The sequence below is a fragment of the Aethina tumida genome, chromosome 4 (genome assembly GCF_024364675.1).
Source record: "Aethina tumida isolate Nest 87 chromosome 4, icAetTumi1.1, whole genome shotgun sequence".
NCBI classification, from domain to species: Eukaryota; Metazoa; Arthropoda; class Insecta; order Coleoptera; family Nitidulidae; genus Aethina; species Aethina tumida.
The window spans coordinates 17,124,503-17,146,210 of record NC_065438.1 but is presented as its reverse complement, the minus strand read 5'-3'; the positions used below and the strand labels follow the sequence as shown (position 1 = coordinate 17,146,210).

Here is a 21,708-nt window from a genome sequence, read left to right as displayed (position 1 = left end):
TGACATTAACTACTATTTTCTTAACTCATTTTACACTAAATTTCACTTCCGGTTTCCTTTTTTATTTTCAATAGAACACCCTGTATATTTTTGAAATTTTATATTCAAAATGCAATTGCAAATAGAATGGGTATAACAAGTCCTATATCTAAATTCAATTATTTTTTTGTTACTAAATTGTTTTAACACAAATTGTCTGTAAAGCCACTAATTTTGATGACGAGATGTTCATTTTTAGCATACACGTAAACTAAGTGCCTTTTTATAAGGAGCTATACAAATATAAACAAAATAATTATAAAATATAAAGACACAAATCCAGTTAATAATTACTATTATTTTCTTCAAACTTCCCCAATCAAATCTAACAAGTTTTAATAAATATTGGAAATAATGTTTTACGAACAATTTTATTAGTTATTTAAATAAGAAAATAACTTTGTTACAAACGACTTTTCATATATTTATAAATATTTTATAGACAAAATCAAATTTCTCCTTTGATGTTTCTTGAACAAATTTTTATTTTTCTACAAAACATTTTTCCCAACAATGTTCAAAAGCTTCGATATCCTGTATACAGGGTGATTCATTTAATATCTTCACTAAAAGTGTGTCCAGAAGAGAAAAAGGTACTAATTTAAAATTTTTACAGTAATTATAACTTGACTTTAACTATTATTTTCTTAACTCATTTTACACTAAATTTCACTTCCAGTTTCCTTTTTTTTTCAATAGAACACCCTGTATATTTTTGAAATTTTAAATTCAAAATGCAATTGCAAATAGAAATGGGTATAACAAGTCCTATATCTAAATTCAATTATTTTTTTGTTACTAAATTGTTTTCACACAAATTGTCTGTAAAGCCACTAATTTTGATGACGAGATGTTCATTTTTAGCATACACGTAAACTAAGTGCCTTTTTATAAGGAGCTATACAAATATAAACAAAATAATTATAAAATATAAAGACACAAATCCAGTTAATAATTACTATTATTTTCTTCAAACTTCCCCAAACAAATCTAACAAGTTTTAATAAATATTGGAAATAATGTTTTACGAACAATTTTATTAGTTATTTAAATAAGAAAATAACTTTGTTACAAACGACTTTTCATATATTTATAAATATTTTATAGACAAAATCAAATTTCTCCTTTGAAGTTTCTTGAACAAATTTTTATTTTTCTACAAAACATTTTTCCCAACAATGTTCAAAAGCTTCGATATCCTGTATACAGGGTGATTCATTTAATATCTTCACTAAAAGTGTGTCCAGAAGAGAAAAAGTTACTAATTTAAAATTTTTACAGTAATTATAACTTGACATTAACTACTATTTTCTTAACTCATTTTACACTAAATTTCACTTCCGGTTTCCTTTTTTATTTTCAATAGAACACCCTGTATATTTTTGAAATTTTATATTCAAAATGCAATTGCAAATAGAATGGGTATAAGTCCTATATCTAAATTCAATTATTTTTTTGTTACTAAATTGTTTTCACACAAATTGTCTGTAAAGCCACTAATTTTGATGACGAGATGTTCATTTTTAGCATACACGTAAACTAAGTGCCTTTTTATAAGGAGCTATACAAATATAAACAAAATAATTATAAAATATAAAGACACAAATCCAGTTAATAATTACTATTATTTTCTTCAAACTTCCCCAAACAAATCTAACAAGTTTTTATAAATATTGGAAATAATGTTTTACGAAGAATTTTATCTGTTATTTAAATAAGAAAATAACTTTGTTACAAACGACTTTCATATATTCATAAATATTTCATAGACAAAATCCAATTTCTCCTTTGATGCTCCTTGAACCAATTAATGATTTTACTTCATTCAACCCAATTACATTACAACAATGTAGATATTAAAACGTAAGGCTATCCTCCTAGGGAAACGGCAAGGCTAATTAAAAGTCGTAAAAACGGGGTGAGGTGTAGTCCAGAAATACCATCGGAACAATTCTAAAAATACTGATTGTATGGAGTGGAGTAGGTCGGCACGAAAAACATTTCGCCCTTCGATCGCGGGTCAAGAAAGCTAATTAGGAGTAATGAAGGCGGCCGCCCCAAAAACCCAACCGTATCGCCCCACTCCCTCAGCTAGGTTAGGTCGCGGTTATTTATCGTTGCAACGGCACGATCCTCCCGATTTTTCCAATCACGTTATGGCCAGACGCGTTCCAGTTTCCATTTGGTTATTAGGTCATAGGTCGGTCATTCCGAGACACGAGATGCCAAACGGCATAAATGGAACGGCGAACTGTCTTTTAATGTCCGCGAATCAACGCCGTGCGAATTGATTTGCTTCCGGCCGTCAAATGGGACGACGTCTTTTGTAAACGGCCGCCGAAAACATGCGGAGCGGAAACTGTATCTGTTTTGTTTACAATCGATTGGTTACTGCAAATAGGAGAGGATTTGACAAGCAAAACATGGTAACTGATGCGTTTAAGAGATTCGGAAGAGATGATGTTCACAATTATGGAATTAATCGATTAAATGTTTGTGTAGTCTGGAAATATTTTTATATTTCGATAAGAAAATAAATTATTAAAAATCCTATAAACTTTATTTCAGTAAAATATTATGAGAAATGGCCTCAAGACAAATAAACAAAAGTTTTAAAAATTGATTTTTTTGGTACGTCAGTAGTGTTAAACCCCCAAACGTCCATCCTAGAAACCTTGTTTTAAGAGATGCATTAAAAATATTTTAATAAAAACATTAGCAAATATTGTCAAGTTAAATCAAATGTCTTAATTGGTTAATTATAAAGAAAATTTGATTTTTCTGATGAGTTAATGGTGTTAGCCCCCTAATGTACATTCTAGAAATTTTATTCTAAGAAATATAGTAAACATATTTTAATATAAATATTGGCAAATATTCTCAAGTTAAATTATAAAATATCTTAATTGGCAAAATAAAAAGGAAATTTGGTTTTTCTAGTGAATTGATGGTATTAGACTCCCAAACGTCCATCCTAGAAACTTTGTTTTAAGAGATACATTAAAAATATTTTAATAAAAACATTAACAAATATTGTCAAGTTAAATCAAATGTCTTAATTGGTTAATTATAAAGAAAATTTGATTGTTCTGGTGAGTTAATGGTGTTAGCCCCCTAATGTCCATTCTAGAAATTTTATTCTAAGAGACATAGTAAACATATTTTAATAAAAATATTGGCAAATATTCTCAAGTTAAATTATAAAATGTCTTAATTGGCAAATTAGAAAGGAAACTTGATTTTTCTGGTGAGTTGAGGGTATTAGACTTCCAAAGGTCTATCCTAGAAACTGTGTTTTAAGAGATACATTAAAAATATTTTAATAAAAACATTGGCAAATATTGTCAAGTTAAATCAAATGTCTTAATTGGTTAATTATAAAGAAAATTTGATTTTTCTGATGAGTTAATGGTGTTAGCCCCCTAATACCCACTCTAGAAATTTTATGCTAAAAGATTTAGTAAACATATTTTAATAAAAATATTGGCAAATAATCTCAAGTTAAATTATAAAATATCTTAATTGGCAAATTAGAAAGGAAATTTGATTTTTCTAGTGAGTTGATGGTATTAGACTCCCAAAGGCCTATCCTAGAAATTGTGTTTTAAGAGATACATTAAAAATATTTTAATAAAAACATTGGCAAATATTGTCAAGTTAAATCAAATGTCTCAATTGCTTAATTATAAAGAAAATTTGATTTTTCTGATGAGTTAATGGTGTTAGCCCCCTAATGTCCATTCTAGAAATTTTATTCTAAAATATATAGTAAACATATTTTAATAAAAACATTGGCAAATATTCTCAAGTTAAATTATAAAATATCTTAATTGGCAAATTAGAAAGGAAATTTGATTTTTCTAGTGAGTTGATGGTATTAGACTCCCAAAGGTCTATCCTAGAAATTGTGTTTTAAGAGATACATTAAAAATATTTTAATAAAAACATTAGCAAATATTGTCAAGTTAAATCAAATGTCTTAATTGGTTAATTATAAAGAAAATTTGATTTTTCTGATGAGTTAATGGTGTTAGCCCCCTAATGTCCATTCTAGAAATTTTATTCTAAAATATATAGTAAACATATTTTAATATAAATATTGGCAAATATTCTCAAGTTAAATTATAAAATATCTTAATTGGCAAAATAAAAAGGAAATTTGGTTTTTCTAGTGAGTTGATGGTATTAGACTCCCAAACGTCCATCCTAGAAACTTTGTTTTAAGAGATACATTAAAAATATTTTAATAAAAACATTAACAAATATTGTCAAGTTAAATCAAATGTCTTAATTGGTTAATTATAAAGAAAATTTGATTATTCTGGTGAGTTAATGGTGTTAGCCCCCTAATGTCCATTCTAGAAATTTTATTCTAAGGGACATAGTAAACATATTTTAATAAAAATATTGGCAAATATTCTCAAGTTAAATTATAAAATGTCTTAATTGGCAAATTAGAAAGGAAACTTGATTTTTCTGGTGAGTTGAGGGTATTAGACTTCCAAAGGTCTATCCTAGAAACTGTGTTTTAAGAGATACATTAAAAATATTTTAATAAAAACATTGGCAAATATTGTCAAGTTAAATCAAATGTCTTAATTGGTTAATTATAAAGAAAATTTGATTTTTCTGATGAGTTAATGGTGTTAGCCCCCTAATACCCACTCTAGAAATTTTATGCTAAAATATATAGTAAACATATTTTAATAAAAACATTGGCAAATATTCTCAAGTTAAATTATAAAATATCTTAATTGGCAAATTAGAAAGGAAATTTGATTTTTCTAGTGAGTTGATGGTATTAGACTCCCAAAGGTCTATCCTAGAAATTGTGTTTTAAGAGATACATTAAAAATATTTTAATAAAAACATTAGCAAATATTGTCAAGTTAAATCAAATGTCTTAATTGGTTAATTATAAAGAAAATTTGATTTTTCTGATGAGTTAATGGTGTTAGCCCCCTAATGTACATTCTAGAAATTTTATTCTAAGAAATATAGTAAACATATTTTAATATAAATATTGGCAAATATTCTCAAGTTAAATTATAAAATATCTTAATTGGCAAAATAAAAAGGAAATTTGGTTTTTCTAGTGAGTTGATGGTATTAGACTCCCAAACGTCCATCCTAGAAACTTTGTTTTAAGAGATACATTAAAAATATTTTAATAAAAACATTAACAAATATTGTCAAGTTAAATCAAATGTCTTAATTGGTTAATTATAAAGAAAATTTGATTGTTCTGGTGAGTTAATGGTGTTAGTCCCCTAATGTCCATTCTAGAAATTTTATTCTAAGAGACATAGTAAACATATTTTAATAAAAATATTGGCAAATATTCTCAAGTTAAATTATAAAATATCTTAATTGGCAAATTAGAAAGGAAATTTGATTTTTCTAGTGAGTTGATGGTATTAAACTCCCAAAGGCCTATCCTAGAAATTGTGTTTTAAGAGATACATTAAAAATATTTTAATAAAAACATTGGCAAATATTGTCAAGTTAAATCAAATGTCTTAATTGCTTAATTATAAAGAAAATTTGATTTTTCTGATGAGTTAATGGTGTTAGCCCCCTAATGTCCATTTTAGAAATTTTATTCTAAAATATATAGTAAACATATTTTAATAAAAACATTGGCAAATATTCTCAAGTTAAATTATAAAATATCTTAATTGGCAAATTAGAAAGGAAATTTGATTTTTCTAGTGAGTTGATGGTATTAGACTCCCAAAGGTCTATCCTAGAAATTGTGTTTTAAGAGATACATTAAAAATATTTTAATAAAAACATTAGCAAATATTGTCAAGTTAAATCAAATGTCTTAATTGGTTAATTATAAAGAAAATTTGATTTTTCTGATGAGTTAATGGTGTTAGCCCCCTAATGTACATTCTAGAAATTTTATTCTAAGAAATATAGTAAACATATTTTAATATAAATATTGGCAAATATTCTCAAGTTAAATTACAAAATATCTTAATTGGCAAATTAGAAAGGAAATTTGATTTTTCTAGTGAGTTGATGGTATTAAACTCCCAAAGGCCTATCCTAGAAATTGTGTTTTAAGAGATACATTAAAAATATTTTAATAAAAACATTGGCAAATATTGTCAAGTTAAATCAAATGTCTTAATTGCTTAATTATAAAGAAAATTTGATTTTTCTGATGAGTTAATGGTGTTAGCCCTCTAATGTCCATTCTAGAAATTTTATTCTAAAATATATAGTAAACATATTTTAATAAAAACATTGGCAAATATTCTCAAGTTAAATTATAAAATATCTTAATTGGCAAATTAGAAAGGAAATTTGATTTTTCTAGTGAATTGATGGTATTAGACTCCCAAATGTCTATCCTAGAAACTGTGTTTTAAGAGATACATTAAAAATATTTTAATAAAAACATTGGCAAATATTGTCAAGTTAAATCAAATGTCGTAATTGGTTAATTAGGAAGAAAATTTGATTGTTCTGGTGAGTTAATGGTGTTAGCCCCCTAATGTCCATTCTAGAAATTTTATTCTAAAATATATAGTAAACATATTTTAATAAAAACATTGGCAAATATTCTCAAGTTAAATTATAAAATATTTTAATTGGCAAATTAGAAAGGAAATTTGATTTTTTTAGTGAGTTGATGGTATTAGACTCCCAAAGGTCTATCCTAGAAACTGTGTTTTAAGAGATACATTAAAAATATTTTAATAAAGACATTGGCAAATATTGTCAAGTTAAATCAAAAGTCTTAATTGGTTAATTATAAAGAAAATTTGATTTTTTTGATGAGTTAATGGTGTTAGCCCCCTAATATACATTCTAGAAATTTTATTCTAAAAGATATAGTAAACATATTTTAATAAAAATATTGGTAAATATTCTCAAGTTCAATTATAAAATATCTTAATTGGCAAAACAAAAAGGAAATTTGATTTTTCTAGTGAGTTGATGATATTAGACTCCCAAAGGTCTATCCTAGAAACTGTGTTTTAAGAGATACATTAAAAATATTTTAATAAAAACATTGACAAATATTGTCAAGTTAAATCAAATGTCTTAATTGGTTAATTATAAAGAAAATTTGATTTTTTTGATGAGTTAATGGTGTTAGCCCCCTAATATACATTCTAGAAATTTTATTCTAAAAGATATAGTAAACATATTTTAATAAAAATATTGGTAAATATTCTCAAGTTCAATTATAAAATATCTTAATTGGCAAAACAAAAAGGAAATTTGATTTTTCTAGTGAGTTGATGGTATTAGACTCCCAAAGGTCTATCCTAGAAACTGTGTTTTAAGAGATACATTAAAAATATTTTAATAAAAACATTGACAAATATTGTCAAGTTAAATCAAATGTCTTAATTGGTTAATTATAAAGAAAATTTGATTTTTCTGGTGAGTTAATGGTGTCCATTCTAGAAATTTTATTCTAAGAGATATGGTAAACATATTTTAATAAAAACATTGGCAAATATTCTCAAGTTAAATTATGATATATCTTAATTGGCAAATTAGAAATAAAATTTGATTTTTCTAATGAGTTAGACCCCCTAACATCCATCCAAGAAACTTTGTTTTAAGTAAAAATATTGTGATAGTTAAATTATCAATGTTAACTGGAAAATTAGTGTACGTGAAATAGTGGCGAATGCGCCAGTTTACGCTATAGTAAACCCCACAATTCTAAGAATTTAACTGTTGCATCTGAATATTTATATGCAAATTTTACGAAACACACCGTCCTAATTTAGTGTCGTGACCCGCCGAAAACAAAAAAAATGTTTTCCTTGAATGGACATTCCCCCAACAAGTTCGGCGTTGCGGCCTGACATTAAGGGAAAGTGGGGTCGAAATCCGAATGCAAATTCGCGACGACAAAATCACGCGAAATTTCAGGTCCGTAACTGGTTCGAGCTGCGGTTATTTATTTTAGTGCAGCCCGATTGTTACATTAAAGTTCCAAAGGTCACGGATAAAACGTTAAATTATATGTTTTCGTCAGTCATCAATAATATACGGGACTATTTCTACCTACACTATGCATGCAGAGGGAAGAAACGACGTAGGCCTGAATTTTTACACCTACCCAACGTCTCTATCCAGGAATATTAACTCGTTAAGTCTATTTTTACCCACGTGGAAATTGGGGGGTTGAATTTTCTTTGTCCATGTTGTTTATATCTTACAAATTATCTGAGGGTTGGAGGAACGTAATTTAAATTTGGGTTGAATGATCGTGCTAAGCTGTCGAAAGATACAATTGAATTTGATCGACGAAATATAATTAATATCGTCAAACTTTGATGGAAATAATTATTCTCGAGACCTAGTTTGAAAATTTGCCTTAGTTTAATTATTAAAATTGATTTATTATTAATGAAATCTGAATAATGAATTATATAAAATCAATAAGACAAGTAAGCATTATTTTTTTCAATGTCCACTATTAATTTATATAGTCAAACTATCAATAAATATTAAGTGGAGAACCGCTTTGTGGTATTATTCTATTGATTTCGTATTAATATTTTATTTTGATAAATATTATTTCATTATTATTGCTTTTCCATGATGCATTACAAATTATTAGGTAATATTATAGATAAAATCGTTAGTATTATTTATACAAAGTAATAAACTTGAGTATATATAGTGTGGTTTACTTAGACAACATATCTGTAGTTATGTGGCAAACTTAGAAGAACATTGAACTTCCTGGGACTGTTACTGAGAAGAATTGATACATTAAACAGCTATTTTAAATTCTTAGATATTTTTGACATGGTTAGTGGATCAGAAGGAGCAAAATCATTAGAAAAATGTGAATTTGATTCTGCCAAAACTCCACATTTGCTCATCGTTGAAGTCTTCTCTAACACATTTTACAATCAGATAAAGATAAAAATTAATTAGGAAATATTTTATATAAAAATTAAGTTCCTCATGGCATTTAACACTTTTCAAAATGGGTACATATCAAATTTTACAAGAAAATGTTACATACTAACAAGTATGTGGCAAACTTAATAGAAAAATGAACTTGTGATCCTTCCTGGGACTAAGAATTAAGATGTTACTGATAAGAATTGATGCATTAAACAACTATTTTAAATTCTTAGATATTTTTGACATGGTTAGTGGATCAGAAGGAGTAAAATCGTTAGAAAAATATGAATTTGATTTTGCAAAAACTCCGTATTTGCTCATTCTTGAAGTCTTCTCTAACATATTTTACAATCAAATAAAGATAAAAATTAATTAGGAAATATTTTATATAAAAATTAAGTTTCTCAATAAATTTAGCACTTTTCAAAATGGGTACATATCAAATTTCACAAGAAAATGTTATATACTAACAAGTAAGTGGCAAACTTAATACAAAATTGAACTTGTGATCTTCCTGGGACTAAGAATTAAGTTGTTACTGACAAGAATTGACGCATTAAACAGCTATTTTAAATTCTTAGATGTTTTTCACGTGGTTAGTGAATCAGAAGGAGTAAAATCAGTAGAAAAATATAAGTTTGATTTTGCAAAAACTCCATATTTGCTCATCGTTGAAGTCTTCTCTAACACATTTTACAATCAGATAAAGATAAAAATTAATTAGGAAATATTTTATATAAAAATTAAGTTTCTCACTACATTTAGTACTGTTCAAAATAGGTACATATCAAATTTCACAAGAAAATGTTATATACTAACAAGTATGTGGCAAACTTAGTAGAAAATTGAACTTGTGATCATCCTGGGACTAAGAATTAAGTTGTTACTGACAAGAATTGATGCATTAAACAGCTATTTTAAATTCTTAGCTATTTTTGACATGGTTAGTGGATCAGAAGGAGCAAAATCATTAGAAAAATGTGAATTTGATTCTGCCAAAACTCCACATTTGCTCATCGTTGAAGTCTTCTCTAACACATTTTACAATCAGATAAAGATAAAAATTAATTAGGAAATATTTTATATAAAAATTAAGTTCCTCATGGCATTTAACACTTTTCAAAATGGGTACATATCAAATTTTACAAGAAAATGTTACATAATAACAAGTAAGTGGCAAACTTAGTAGAAAATTGAACTTGTGATCTTCCTGGGACTAAGAATTAAGTTGTTACTGACAAGAATTGACGCATTAAACAGCTATTTTAAATTCTTAGATGTTTTTCACGTGGTTAGTGAATCAGAAGGAGTAAAATCAGTAGAAAAATATAAGTTTGATTTTGCAAAAACTCCATATTTGCTCATCGTTGAAGTCTTCTCTAACACATTTTACAATCAGATAAAGATAAAAATTAATTAGGAAATATTTTATATAAAAATTAAGTTTCTCACTACATTTAGTACTGTTCAAAATAGGTACATATCAAATTTCACAAGAAAATGTTATATACTAACAAGTATGTGGCAAACTTAGTAGAAAATTGAACTTGTGATCATCCTGGGACTAAGAATTAAGTTGTTACTGACAAGAATTGATGCATTAAACAGCTATTTTAAATTCTTAGCTATTTTTGACATGGTTAGTGGATCAGAAGGAGCAAAATCATTAGAAAAATGTGAATTTGATTCTGCCAAAACTCCACATTTGCTCATCGTTGAAGTCTTCTCTAACACATTTTACAATCAGATAAAGATAAAAATTAATTAGGAAATATTTTATATAAAAATTAAGTTCCTCATGGCATTTAACACTTTTCAAAATGGGTACATATCAAATTTTACAAGAAAATGTTACATAATAACAAGTAAGTGGCAAACTTAGTAGAAAATTGAACTTGTGATCTTCCTGGGACTAAGAATTAAGTTGTTACTGACAAGAATTGACGCATTAAACAGCTATTTTAAATTCTTAGATGTTTTTCACGTGGTTAGTGAATCAGAAGGAGTAAAATCAGTAGAAAAATATAAGTTTGATTTTGCAAAAACTCCATATTTGCTCATCGTTGAAGTCTTCTCTAACACATTTTACAATCAGATAAAGATAAAAATTAATTAGGAAATATTTTATATAAAAATTAAGTTTCTCACTACATTTAGTACTGTTCAAAATAGGTACATATCAAATTTCACAAGAAAATGTTATATACTAACAAGTATGTGGCAAACTTAGTAGAAAATTGAACTTGTGATCATCCTGGGACTAAGAATTAAGTTGTTACTGACAAGAATTGATGCATTAAACAGCTATTTTAAATTCTTAGCTATTTTTGACATGGTTAGTGGATCAGAAGGAGCAAAATCATTAGAAAAATGTGAATTTGATTCTGCCAAAACTCCACATTTGCTCATCGTTGAAGTCTTCTCTAACACATTTTACAATCAGATAAAGATAAAAATTAATTAGGAAATATTTTATATAAAAATTAAGTTCCTCATGGCATTTAACACTTTTCAAAATGGGTACATATCAAATTTTACAAGAAAATGTTACATAATAACAAGTAAGTGGCAAACTTAGTAGAAAATTGAACTTGTGATCTTCCTGGGACTAAGAATTAAGTTGTTACTGACAAGAATTGACGCATTAAACAGCTATTTTAAATTCTTAGATGTTTTTCACGTGGTTAGTGAATCAGAAGGAGTAAAATCAGTAGAAAAATATAAGTTTGATTTTGCAAAAACTCCATATTTGCTCATCGTTGAAGTCTTCTCTAACACATTTTACAATCAGATAAAGATAAAAATTAATTAGGAAATATTTTATATAAAAATTAAGTTTCTCACTACATTTAGTACTGTTCAAAATAGGTACATATCAAATTTCACAAGAAAATGTTATATACTAACAAGTATGTGGCAAACTTAGTAGAAAATTGAACTTGTGATCATCCTGGGACTAAGAATTAAGTTGTTACTGACAAGAATTGATGCATTAAACAGCTATTTTAAATTCTTAGCTATTTTTGACATGGTTAGTGGATCAGAAGGAGCAAAATCATTAGAAAAATGTGAATTTGATTCTGCCAAAACTCCACATTTGCTCATCGTTGAAGTCTTCTCTAACACATTTTACAATCAGATAAAGATAAAAATTAATTAGGAAATATTTTATATAAAAATTAAGTTCCTCATGGCATTTAACACTTTTCAAAATGGGTACATATCAAATTTTACAAGAAAATGTTACATAATAACAAGTAAGTGGCAAACTTAGTAGAAAATTGAACTTGTGATCTTCCTGGGACTAAGAATTAAGTTGTTACTGACAAGAATTGACGCATTAAACAGCTATTTTAAATTCTTAGATGTTTTTCACGTGGTTAGTGAATCAGAAGGAGTAAAATCAGTAGAAAAATATAAGTTTGATTTTGCAAAAACTCCATATTTGCTCATCGTTGAAGTCTTCTCTAACACATTTTACAATCAGATAAAGATAAAAATTAATTAGGAAATATTTTATATAAAAATTAAGTTTCTCACTACATTTAGTACTGTTCAAAATAGGTACATATCAAATTTCACAAGAAAATGTTATATACTAACAAGTATGTGGCAAACTTAGTAGAAAATTGAACTTGTGATCATCCTGGGACTAAGAATTAAGTTGTTACTGACAAGAATTGATGCATTAAACAGCTATTTTAAATTCTTAGCTATTTTTGACATGGTTAGTGGATCAGAAGGAGCAAAATCATTAGAAAAATGTGAATTTGATTCTGCCAAAACTCCACATTTGCTCATCGTTGAAGTCTTCTCTAACACATTTTACAATCAGATAAAGATAAAAATTAATTAGGAAATATTTTATATAAAAATTAAGTTCCTCATGGCATTTAACACTTTTCAAAATGGGTACATATCAAATTTTACAAGAAAATGTTACATAATAACAAGTAAGTGGCAAACTTAGTAGAAAATTGAACTTGTGATCTTCCTGGGACTAAGAATTAAGTTGTTACTGACAAGAATTGACGCATTAAACAGCTATTTTAAATTCTTAGATGTTTTTCACGTGGTTAGTGAATCAGAAGGAGTAAAATCAGTAGAAAAATATAAGTTTGATTTTGCAAAAACTCCATATTTGCTCATCGTTGAAGTCTTCTCTAACACATTTTACAATCAGATAAAGATAAAAATTAATTAGGAAATATTTTATATAAAAATTAAGTTTCTCACTACATTTAGTACTGTTCAAAATAGGTACATATCAAATTTCACAAGAAAATGTTATATACTAACAAGTATGTGGCAAACTTAGTAGAAAATTGAACTTGTGATCATCCTGGGACTAAGAATTAAGTTGTTACTGACAAGAATTGATGCATTAAACAGCTATTTTAAATTCTTAGCTATTTTTGACATGGTTAGTGGATCAGAAGGAGCAAAATCATTAGAAAAATGTGAATTTGATTCTGCCAAAACTCCACATTTGCTCATCGTTGAAGTCTTCTCTAACACATTTTACAATCAGATAAAGATAAAAATTAATTAGGAAATATTTTATATAAAAATTAAGTTCCTCATGGCATTTAACACTTTTCAAAATGGGTACATATCAAATTTTACAAGAAAATGTTACATAATAACAAGTAAGTGGCAAACTTAGTAGAAAATTGAACTTGTGATCTTCCTGGGACTAAGAATTAAGTTGTTACTGACAAGAATTGACGCATTAAACAACTATTTTAAATTCTTAGGTATTTTTGACATAGTTAGTGGATCAGAAGGACTAAAATCAGTAGAAAAATATGAATTTGATTTTGCAAAAACTCCATATTTGCTCATCGTTGAAGTCTTCTCTAACATATTTTACAATCAGATAAAGAGAAAAATTAATTAGGAAATATTTTATATAAAAATTAAGTTTCTCATTACAATTAGCACTTTTCAAAATGGATACATATCAAATTTCACAAGAAAATGTTATATACTAACAAGTATGTAGCAAACTTAGTAGAAAATTGAACTTGTGATCTCCCTGAGACTAAGAATTAAGTTGTTACTGATAAGAATTGATGCATTAAACAACTATTTTAAATTCTTAGGTATTTTTGACATGGTTAGTGGATCAGAAGGAGTAAAATCATTAGAAAAATGTGAATATGATTCTGCCAAAACTCCACATTTGCTCATCGTTGAAGTCTTCTCTAACATACTTTACAATCAGATAGAGAGAAAAATTAATTTGGAAATATTTTGTATAAAAATTAAGTGTCTGATTACATTTAGTACTTTTCAAAATGGGTAACTATCAAATTTCACAAGAAAATGTTACATACTAACAAGTATGTGGCAAACTTAGTAGAAAATTGAACTTGTGATCTTCCTGGGACTAAGAATTAAGTTGTTACTGACGAGAATTGATGCATATTAAACAATTATTTTAAATTCTTAAATTCTTTTTTCTCATAGTTTAATGTATCAAAAGAAGTAAGTAAAATCAATATAAAAATTTATATTGTAAATCAACGAGAAGCTAAATGAACTACACTGTATATACGCAAATTAGATATTAATTTACCTAAAACGTTCGAACAAATCATCTCTATTAAAATGTCTCACATTTGTGTCTCAATATGGAAATGCTCCTGAATAATTTATCATGTACAAAACCCATCAAAATCCATTTTGGCCTAGGTCAATCTATCATCAACCTAATGAGCCGTTCAGGACACAAATCGTTCTCTATCGATTCCCGACGTGTTTTATTCGAATCCGGGGAACCGGACAACCTTAATTGGTCACACACGCTCGATCCGACCGATCATTTTTGTAACATGCGACGTCCTCACACATGATGTTAACCATCTGGTCAATCTATGTGGCCGTTTATGGTGGAAAAAAGCGGATTCCTGATGCGATAATGAATTGCCACTTGTGCGTTTCCGTTTGCAGTTGACGGTTTTTAACCTTTGCTTCGCGATCTTTGTTTGTGCCACAGTTTTGTGGCAGTGCAGGAAAACAATCGTTTTCAATGTGTGCCAGGAATTGCGAAGCGTTTCCGAGTTTGGAGTATGCGGAATGCGACAACTTGTTGCTGTTTAAAGCGGTTTCTGTCGACGCAGATGGTTCTCCGGCTGTTTCAAACTAAAATTAAATTTATTGTAGTAACTTTTTTTACCATATTCAGTGTCATAGAATGAGTATTTTAAATTCAAATCAAATTTAATATTGTTTTGGTAAAACATAGATGTTATAGCAGGAATAAATTATTAAAATTTGGTAATCTTTGATATCTTGGAAAACTACACGATTTTTGTACATTTGTATTATTTTCAACGATTTCACTATTTTCAATAATTCCAATATTTTCAATATTTACAGTATTTTCAGTATTTACAATATTTTCAATAACTTCAATATTTTCAATAATTTTAATATTTTCAATGCTTTCATTATTTTCAATATTTAAAATATTTCTAATATTTTCAATATTTACAATATTTTCAGTATTTTCAATATTTTCAATGTTTTTACTATTTTCAATATATTCAATATTTTCAATATTTTTAATATTTTCAATATTTTTAATATTTTCAATATTTTCAATATTTTCAATATTTTCAATATCTTCAATATTTTCAATATTATCAATATTTTCAATATTTTCAATATTTTCATTAATTTCAATAATTTCAATATTTTCAATAGTTTCAATATTTTCAATATCTTCAATATTTACAATATTTTCAGTATTTTCAATATCTTCAATATTTTCAATATTTTCATTAATTTCAATATTTTCAATATCTTCAATATTTTCAGTATTTTCAATATTTTCAATATTTTCAATATTTTCAATATTTTCAATATTTTCAATATTTTCAATATTTTCAATATTTTCAATATTTTCAATAGTTTCAATATTTTCAATATTTTCAATATTTTCAATAGTTTCAATATTTTCAATATCTTCAATATTTACAATATTTTCAGTATTTTCAATATCTTCAATATTTTCAATATTTTCAATATTTTCAATATTTTCATTAATTTCAATATTTTCAATATCTTCAATATTTTCAGTATTTTCAATATTTTCAATATTTTCAATATTTTCAATATTTTCAATATTTTCAATATTTTCAATAGTTTCAATATTTTCAATATCTTCAATATTTTCAATATCTTCAATATTTTCAATAATTTCAATATTTTCAATATTTTCAGTATTTTCAATATTTTCAGTAACTTCAATATTTTCAGTAATTTCAATATATCCAATATTTTAAATATGTATTTTTAATATTTTTAACATTCTTATTATTTTTAATATTTTTTCTCGATATCTTCAGAACTTCTAGTTTTTATATTTTTGTACTATTTTCGATGATTTCAATAATATCAATAATTTCAATAATTAATTTCAATAATTTCAATAATTTCAATAATTTCAATATTTTCAATATTTACAGTATTTTCAGTATTTACAATGTTTTCAATAACTTCAATATTTTCAATAATTTCAATATTTTCAATATTTTCAATATTTTCAATATTTTCAATATTTTCAATATTTTCAATATTTTCAATATTTTCAATATTTTCAATATTTTCAATATTTTCAATATTTTCAATATTTTCAATATTTTCAATATTTTCAATATTTTCAATATTTTCAATATTTTCAATATTTTCAATATTTTCAATATCTTCAATATTTTCATTAATTTCAATAATTTCAATATTTTCAGTATCTTCAATATTTTCAGTATTTTCAATATTTTCAATATTTTCAATAGTTTCAATATTTTCAATATCTTCAATATTTTCAATATCTTCAATATTTTCAATAATTTCAATAATTTCAATATTTTCAATATTTTCAGTATTTTCAATATTTTCAGTAACTTCAATATTTTCAGTAATTTCAATATATCCAATATTTTAAATATGTATTTTTAATATTTTTAACATTCTTATTATTTTTAAAATTTTTTCTCGATATCTTCAGAACTTCTAGTTTTTATATTTTTGTACTATTTTCGATGATTTCAATAATATCAATAATTTCAATAATTAATTTCAATAATTTCAATAATTTCAATAATTTCAATAATTTCAATAATTTCAATAATTAATTTCAATAATTTCAATAATTTCAATAATTTCAATAACTTCAATATTTTCAATATTTACAGTATTTTCAGTATTTACAATATTTTCAATAACTTCAATATTTTCAATATTTTCAGTATTTTCAATATTTTCACCATTTTCAATATTTTCAGTATTTTCAATATTTTCAATAACTTATGATTGATTAATATGTCTAATATTTTAAATATGTATTTTTAATATTTTTAACATTCTTAATAGTTTTAATAAATATTCTTAATATTGATATAATATTTTTTTTGATATATTCAGAAATTTCTAGTTTTTGTATTTTTGTACTATTTTCGATATTTTCAATAATTTCAATAATTTCAATAATTTCAATAATTTCAATATTTTCAATATTAACAGTATTTTCAGTATTTTCAATATTTTCAGTATTAACAATAGTTTCAATATTTTTAATAGTTTCAAAATTTTCAATAATTTCAATATATCCAATATTTTAAATATGTACTTAATATTTTTAAAATTTGTTTAAATATTATTTTTTATATTTCTAATATTTATAACATATGTAATATTTTTAAAATTTTTAATATTTACAGTATATTTAATATTTCTAATAATGTTAAAACTTTTAATAATATTTTAATAATTTTAAAATTTTTAATATTTGTATAATTTCTAATAATTCTAATATTTTTAATATTTTTAATAGTTTTAATATTTTTAATAATTTTAATATTTTTAATATTTTTAATATTTTTAATATTTTTAATATTTTTAATATTTTTAATATTTTTATAATTTTTAATATTTTTAATATTTTTAATATTTTTAATATTTTTAATATTTTTAATATTTTTAATATTTTTAATATTTTTAATATTTTTAATATTTTTAATATTCAAATTTGGGAGAATTTGGACTAAAATGAAATACGAAACCAGATTTTGAGAATGAATACAATAGGATATACCTCATATTAAGTTCAAATTTTTATTTTTTATAAACATGAATTTTTTTTAATTTTTAATTTTTTTCGAAAAACAATAGTTTTGAAGATTTTTTGTAATAATTATAAATAAAAACTTATTTTTAAATGAATTTTTTTCAGAAAATATTAATAATAATTAATTATTATTGGTCTCATCAAATATACTACAAATCTTATAAACGTCGATTTTGTACAATACTATATTTTCCTAATATCAAATATGTTTTCCTCTCTTTTTCTCTCTAAAACTCTATTTTGTCTACGAATTTTATTAAATATGTTCGCCTGTTTATCAAGGTAAAAGTTTTAAACTTAATTATCACCGTTACTGTGCATTACTTGAAGATAATTTTACACGAATAATAACCTTTATTAAACCTACTTATCACCGCCGATGCAAAAGTGGCAGACATCACAGATAAACCGGCGTTATTAAACACGCTGATAAATTTTATCGCTACATAAAAATTGCTAATTATCACCTTTGCATGCCCACCTTAAAAGATTTAAAAGGGATTAAGGGGTTTAAGGTTTATCTATTAAAAGAGGCTTTTCACCTGAGACACAGTTCGTGCGGAGGCGGCGTTAATCAAATGAAATGTCCGACAGACGATTAATAATTAATATGCATTAGGTTGCATCTGTATGAACAATTGTATCGTACTATTTCACCTTAACAGTACCTCAGTTGTCTAAGTATTAATTTTTCGATGCACTAACGAACAGATGTTAAAATTAAATCGAGTGATTTTTATTAATTTTGATTATCCACGTCCACCGTTACACGTCGGTTATTTTTAGCTATTGAGTAATATTTTGCCCGTTCAACAATAACGTTTTTATTTATTCCTATGACAAAGGAAGCGGGGAATTGTTTAAGACTGCACTAACCACAGTAAAGATTTATTTAGAGATCGCATGCAATTTCATGCTGGAAGTTTTTGTTTTAAAAACCGACATGCGAATTCAGGAGTAAGCGATTACAAGTAATCTGATATTGTTGTAGTGAGAAACTTTATAGGTTTTTAATTGTTCCGATAAAATTTTACTGGAGTGCTTTTTCGAGTCACCTTTCTAAAATTGAAAAATTTTAGCGTGGAATTTATTATTTTGTGAAATCGAATATATGTTAATTGATTGTGGAACGCTTAAATAGATTTGTGATGTCATTTACTGCATTATTATTGCGTTTGTCTAAATTTTACGCAGTTATGATTAAGACGCTTAGTGATATAGAAATGCACAGTCTGTAGTCTTCATTAAATTAAAATTCAAACAAAAACTGCAAATTTGTCAATGGTTTAATATTTTCAATGATTTCAATATTCTAAATATTTTCACTATTTTCAATGTTTTCAATATTTTCAATATTTTCAATATTTTCAATATTTTCAATATTTTCAATATTTTCAATATTTTCAATATTTTCAATATTTTCAATATTTTCAATATTTTCAATATTTTCAATATTTTCAATATTTTCAATATTTTCAATATTTTCATTATTTTCAATATTTTCAGTATTTTTCATATGTTCAATATTTTAGATATTTTCAATATTTTCAATATTTTTAGTATTTTCAATATTTTCAATATTCTAAATATCTTCAATATTTTCAATATTTTCAGTATTTTTCATATGTTCAATATTTTCGATGTTTTCAATATTTTCACTATTTTCAAAATTTTCAATAATTTCAGTATTTCCTATATTTCAAATATGTATTTTTAATATTTTTAACATTCTTAACATTCTTAATATTCTTAATATTTTTAATACTCTCAATATTCTCAATATTCTCAATATTCTTAATATTCTTAATATTCTTAATATTCTTAATATTCTTAATATTCTTAATATTCTTAATATTCTTAATATTCTTAATATTCTTAATATTCTTAATATTCTTAATATTCTGAATATTCTTAATACTTTTAATATTTATATTTAATCCTTTTAATATTTATATTTAATATTTTTAATATTATTAATATTTTTAATATTTTTTAATATTTTTATTTTTTTTTTTTCATATTTTCAATGTTTATCATTCTTAATATTCTTAATTCCCTTAATATTTTTGATATTCTTAATATTCCTAATGTTCTTAATATTTTTAATACTTTTAATACTTTTAATATTTATATTTAATATTTTTAATAATTTTAATAATTTTAATATTTATATTTAATATTTTTAATATTATTAATTTTTCAATATTTTCATTATATTAAATATCTTCAATATTTTCAATATTTTTAATATATTTCAATATTTTCAATAATTTCAGTATTTCCAAAATTTCAAATATGTATTTTTAATATTTTTAACATTCTTAATTTTTTAATATCTTTAATATTCTTAATATTTTTAATATTCCCAATATTTTCAATATTCTCAATATTCTCAATATTTTCAATATTCTCCATATACTCAATATTCTCAATACCCTCAATATTCTCAATATTTCTAATATTCTTAATATTCTGAATATTATTATTATTTGTAATATTTGTAATATTTGTAATATTTGTAATATTTTTAATATGTTTAATATTTTTAATATTTTTAATATTTTTAATATTTTTAATATTTTTAATATTTTTAATATTTTTAATAATTTTAATATTTTTAATATTTTTAATCTTTTTAATATTTTTAATATTGGTAATATTTTTAATATTTTTAATATTTTTAATATTTTTTATATTTTTAATATTTTTCAAATTTTTCATATTTTTCATATTTTAATTTTTTAATACTCTCAAAGAATAGTCTATGCTCTGCCAGTCAATAACATAGAAATAACTGAAATTTATTTATACTAAATTAATGAAGAGATATAGTTAATTTTATTTAGTTTTTTTTTTTCATTATTTTAACCACCTATTTTCAAAAACATTATAAACATAAAACTGTAGCTATTTAATAAAAAATCTAGAAATTGTTAGTGCAAACAAGATTAAATCGAATTAGAATTATTAACTTAAGTATTTAAATAGTCATAAATAGTTAACTTGAATTAACATGGCTTGGATCAACAAAATTAACCTTTGCAATTATTGCCTTTTCATTTCCAACTCGTTAAAAATTATATGAGACACAATAATGTAAACACACTTATCTGTACAACTCGTGAATCTCATAAATACCTAATTTCGAATCAAACAAGTCGTAAGATTTTGGCATTAAATATTTATGGTTGTTATTCTCTTGAATTATTTTTGGAAAATTCAATTTCGACCACACCAGTGTTCAAGTTCCTGAGGAATGTCATTGAAGAATGAAAAATTTAATAGAGTCATTAAATGGTATTATTCATTTTTCATCAAATATTTATTTTACTCTATTTCCTGCACACTAATTGCAGGTATATCAATATCTTTTATCTTTATGTTTATTATGTACATTTCTGAACGTAAGTGTGTTTCACTGTAATAAATTTCCTGCAGGACGTTCGTGTCACAATTATCGATTGTTAAAAATCATCGAACAACCAAACGTAATTTACAGGACATTCGTAATTAAATTCTGATCAGAATCAGAACAACGTGGACAAGTTGTTTCAGCTGTGGCAACGTTTTAATAGTCCATCGAAACATTTTTCTCGACGAATCTGGCACCGGAGGACGTGCGGACCGACGCCGATGCCAAA

General features: G+C 24.7%; 1 protein-coding gene across 1 annotated transcript in view; it reads right to left on the bottom strand.

The window, feature by feature from the left end:
• LOC109605491 (plasmanylethanolamine desaturase) overlaps window positions 1-21,708 on the bottom strand; it is a 42,289-nt gene that overhangs the window by 14,838 nt on the left and 5,743 nt on the right. The window lies entirely within an intron of this gene.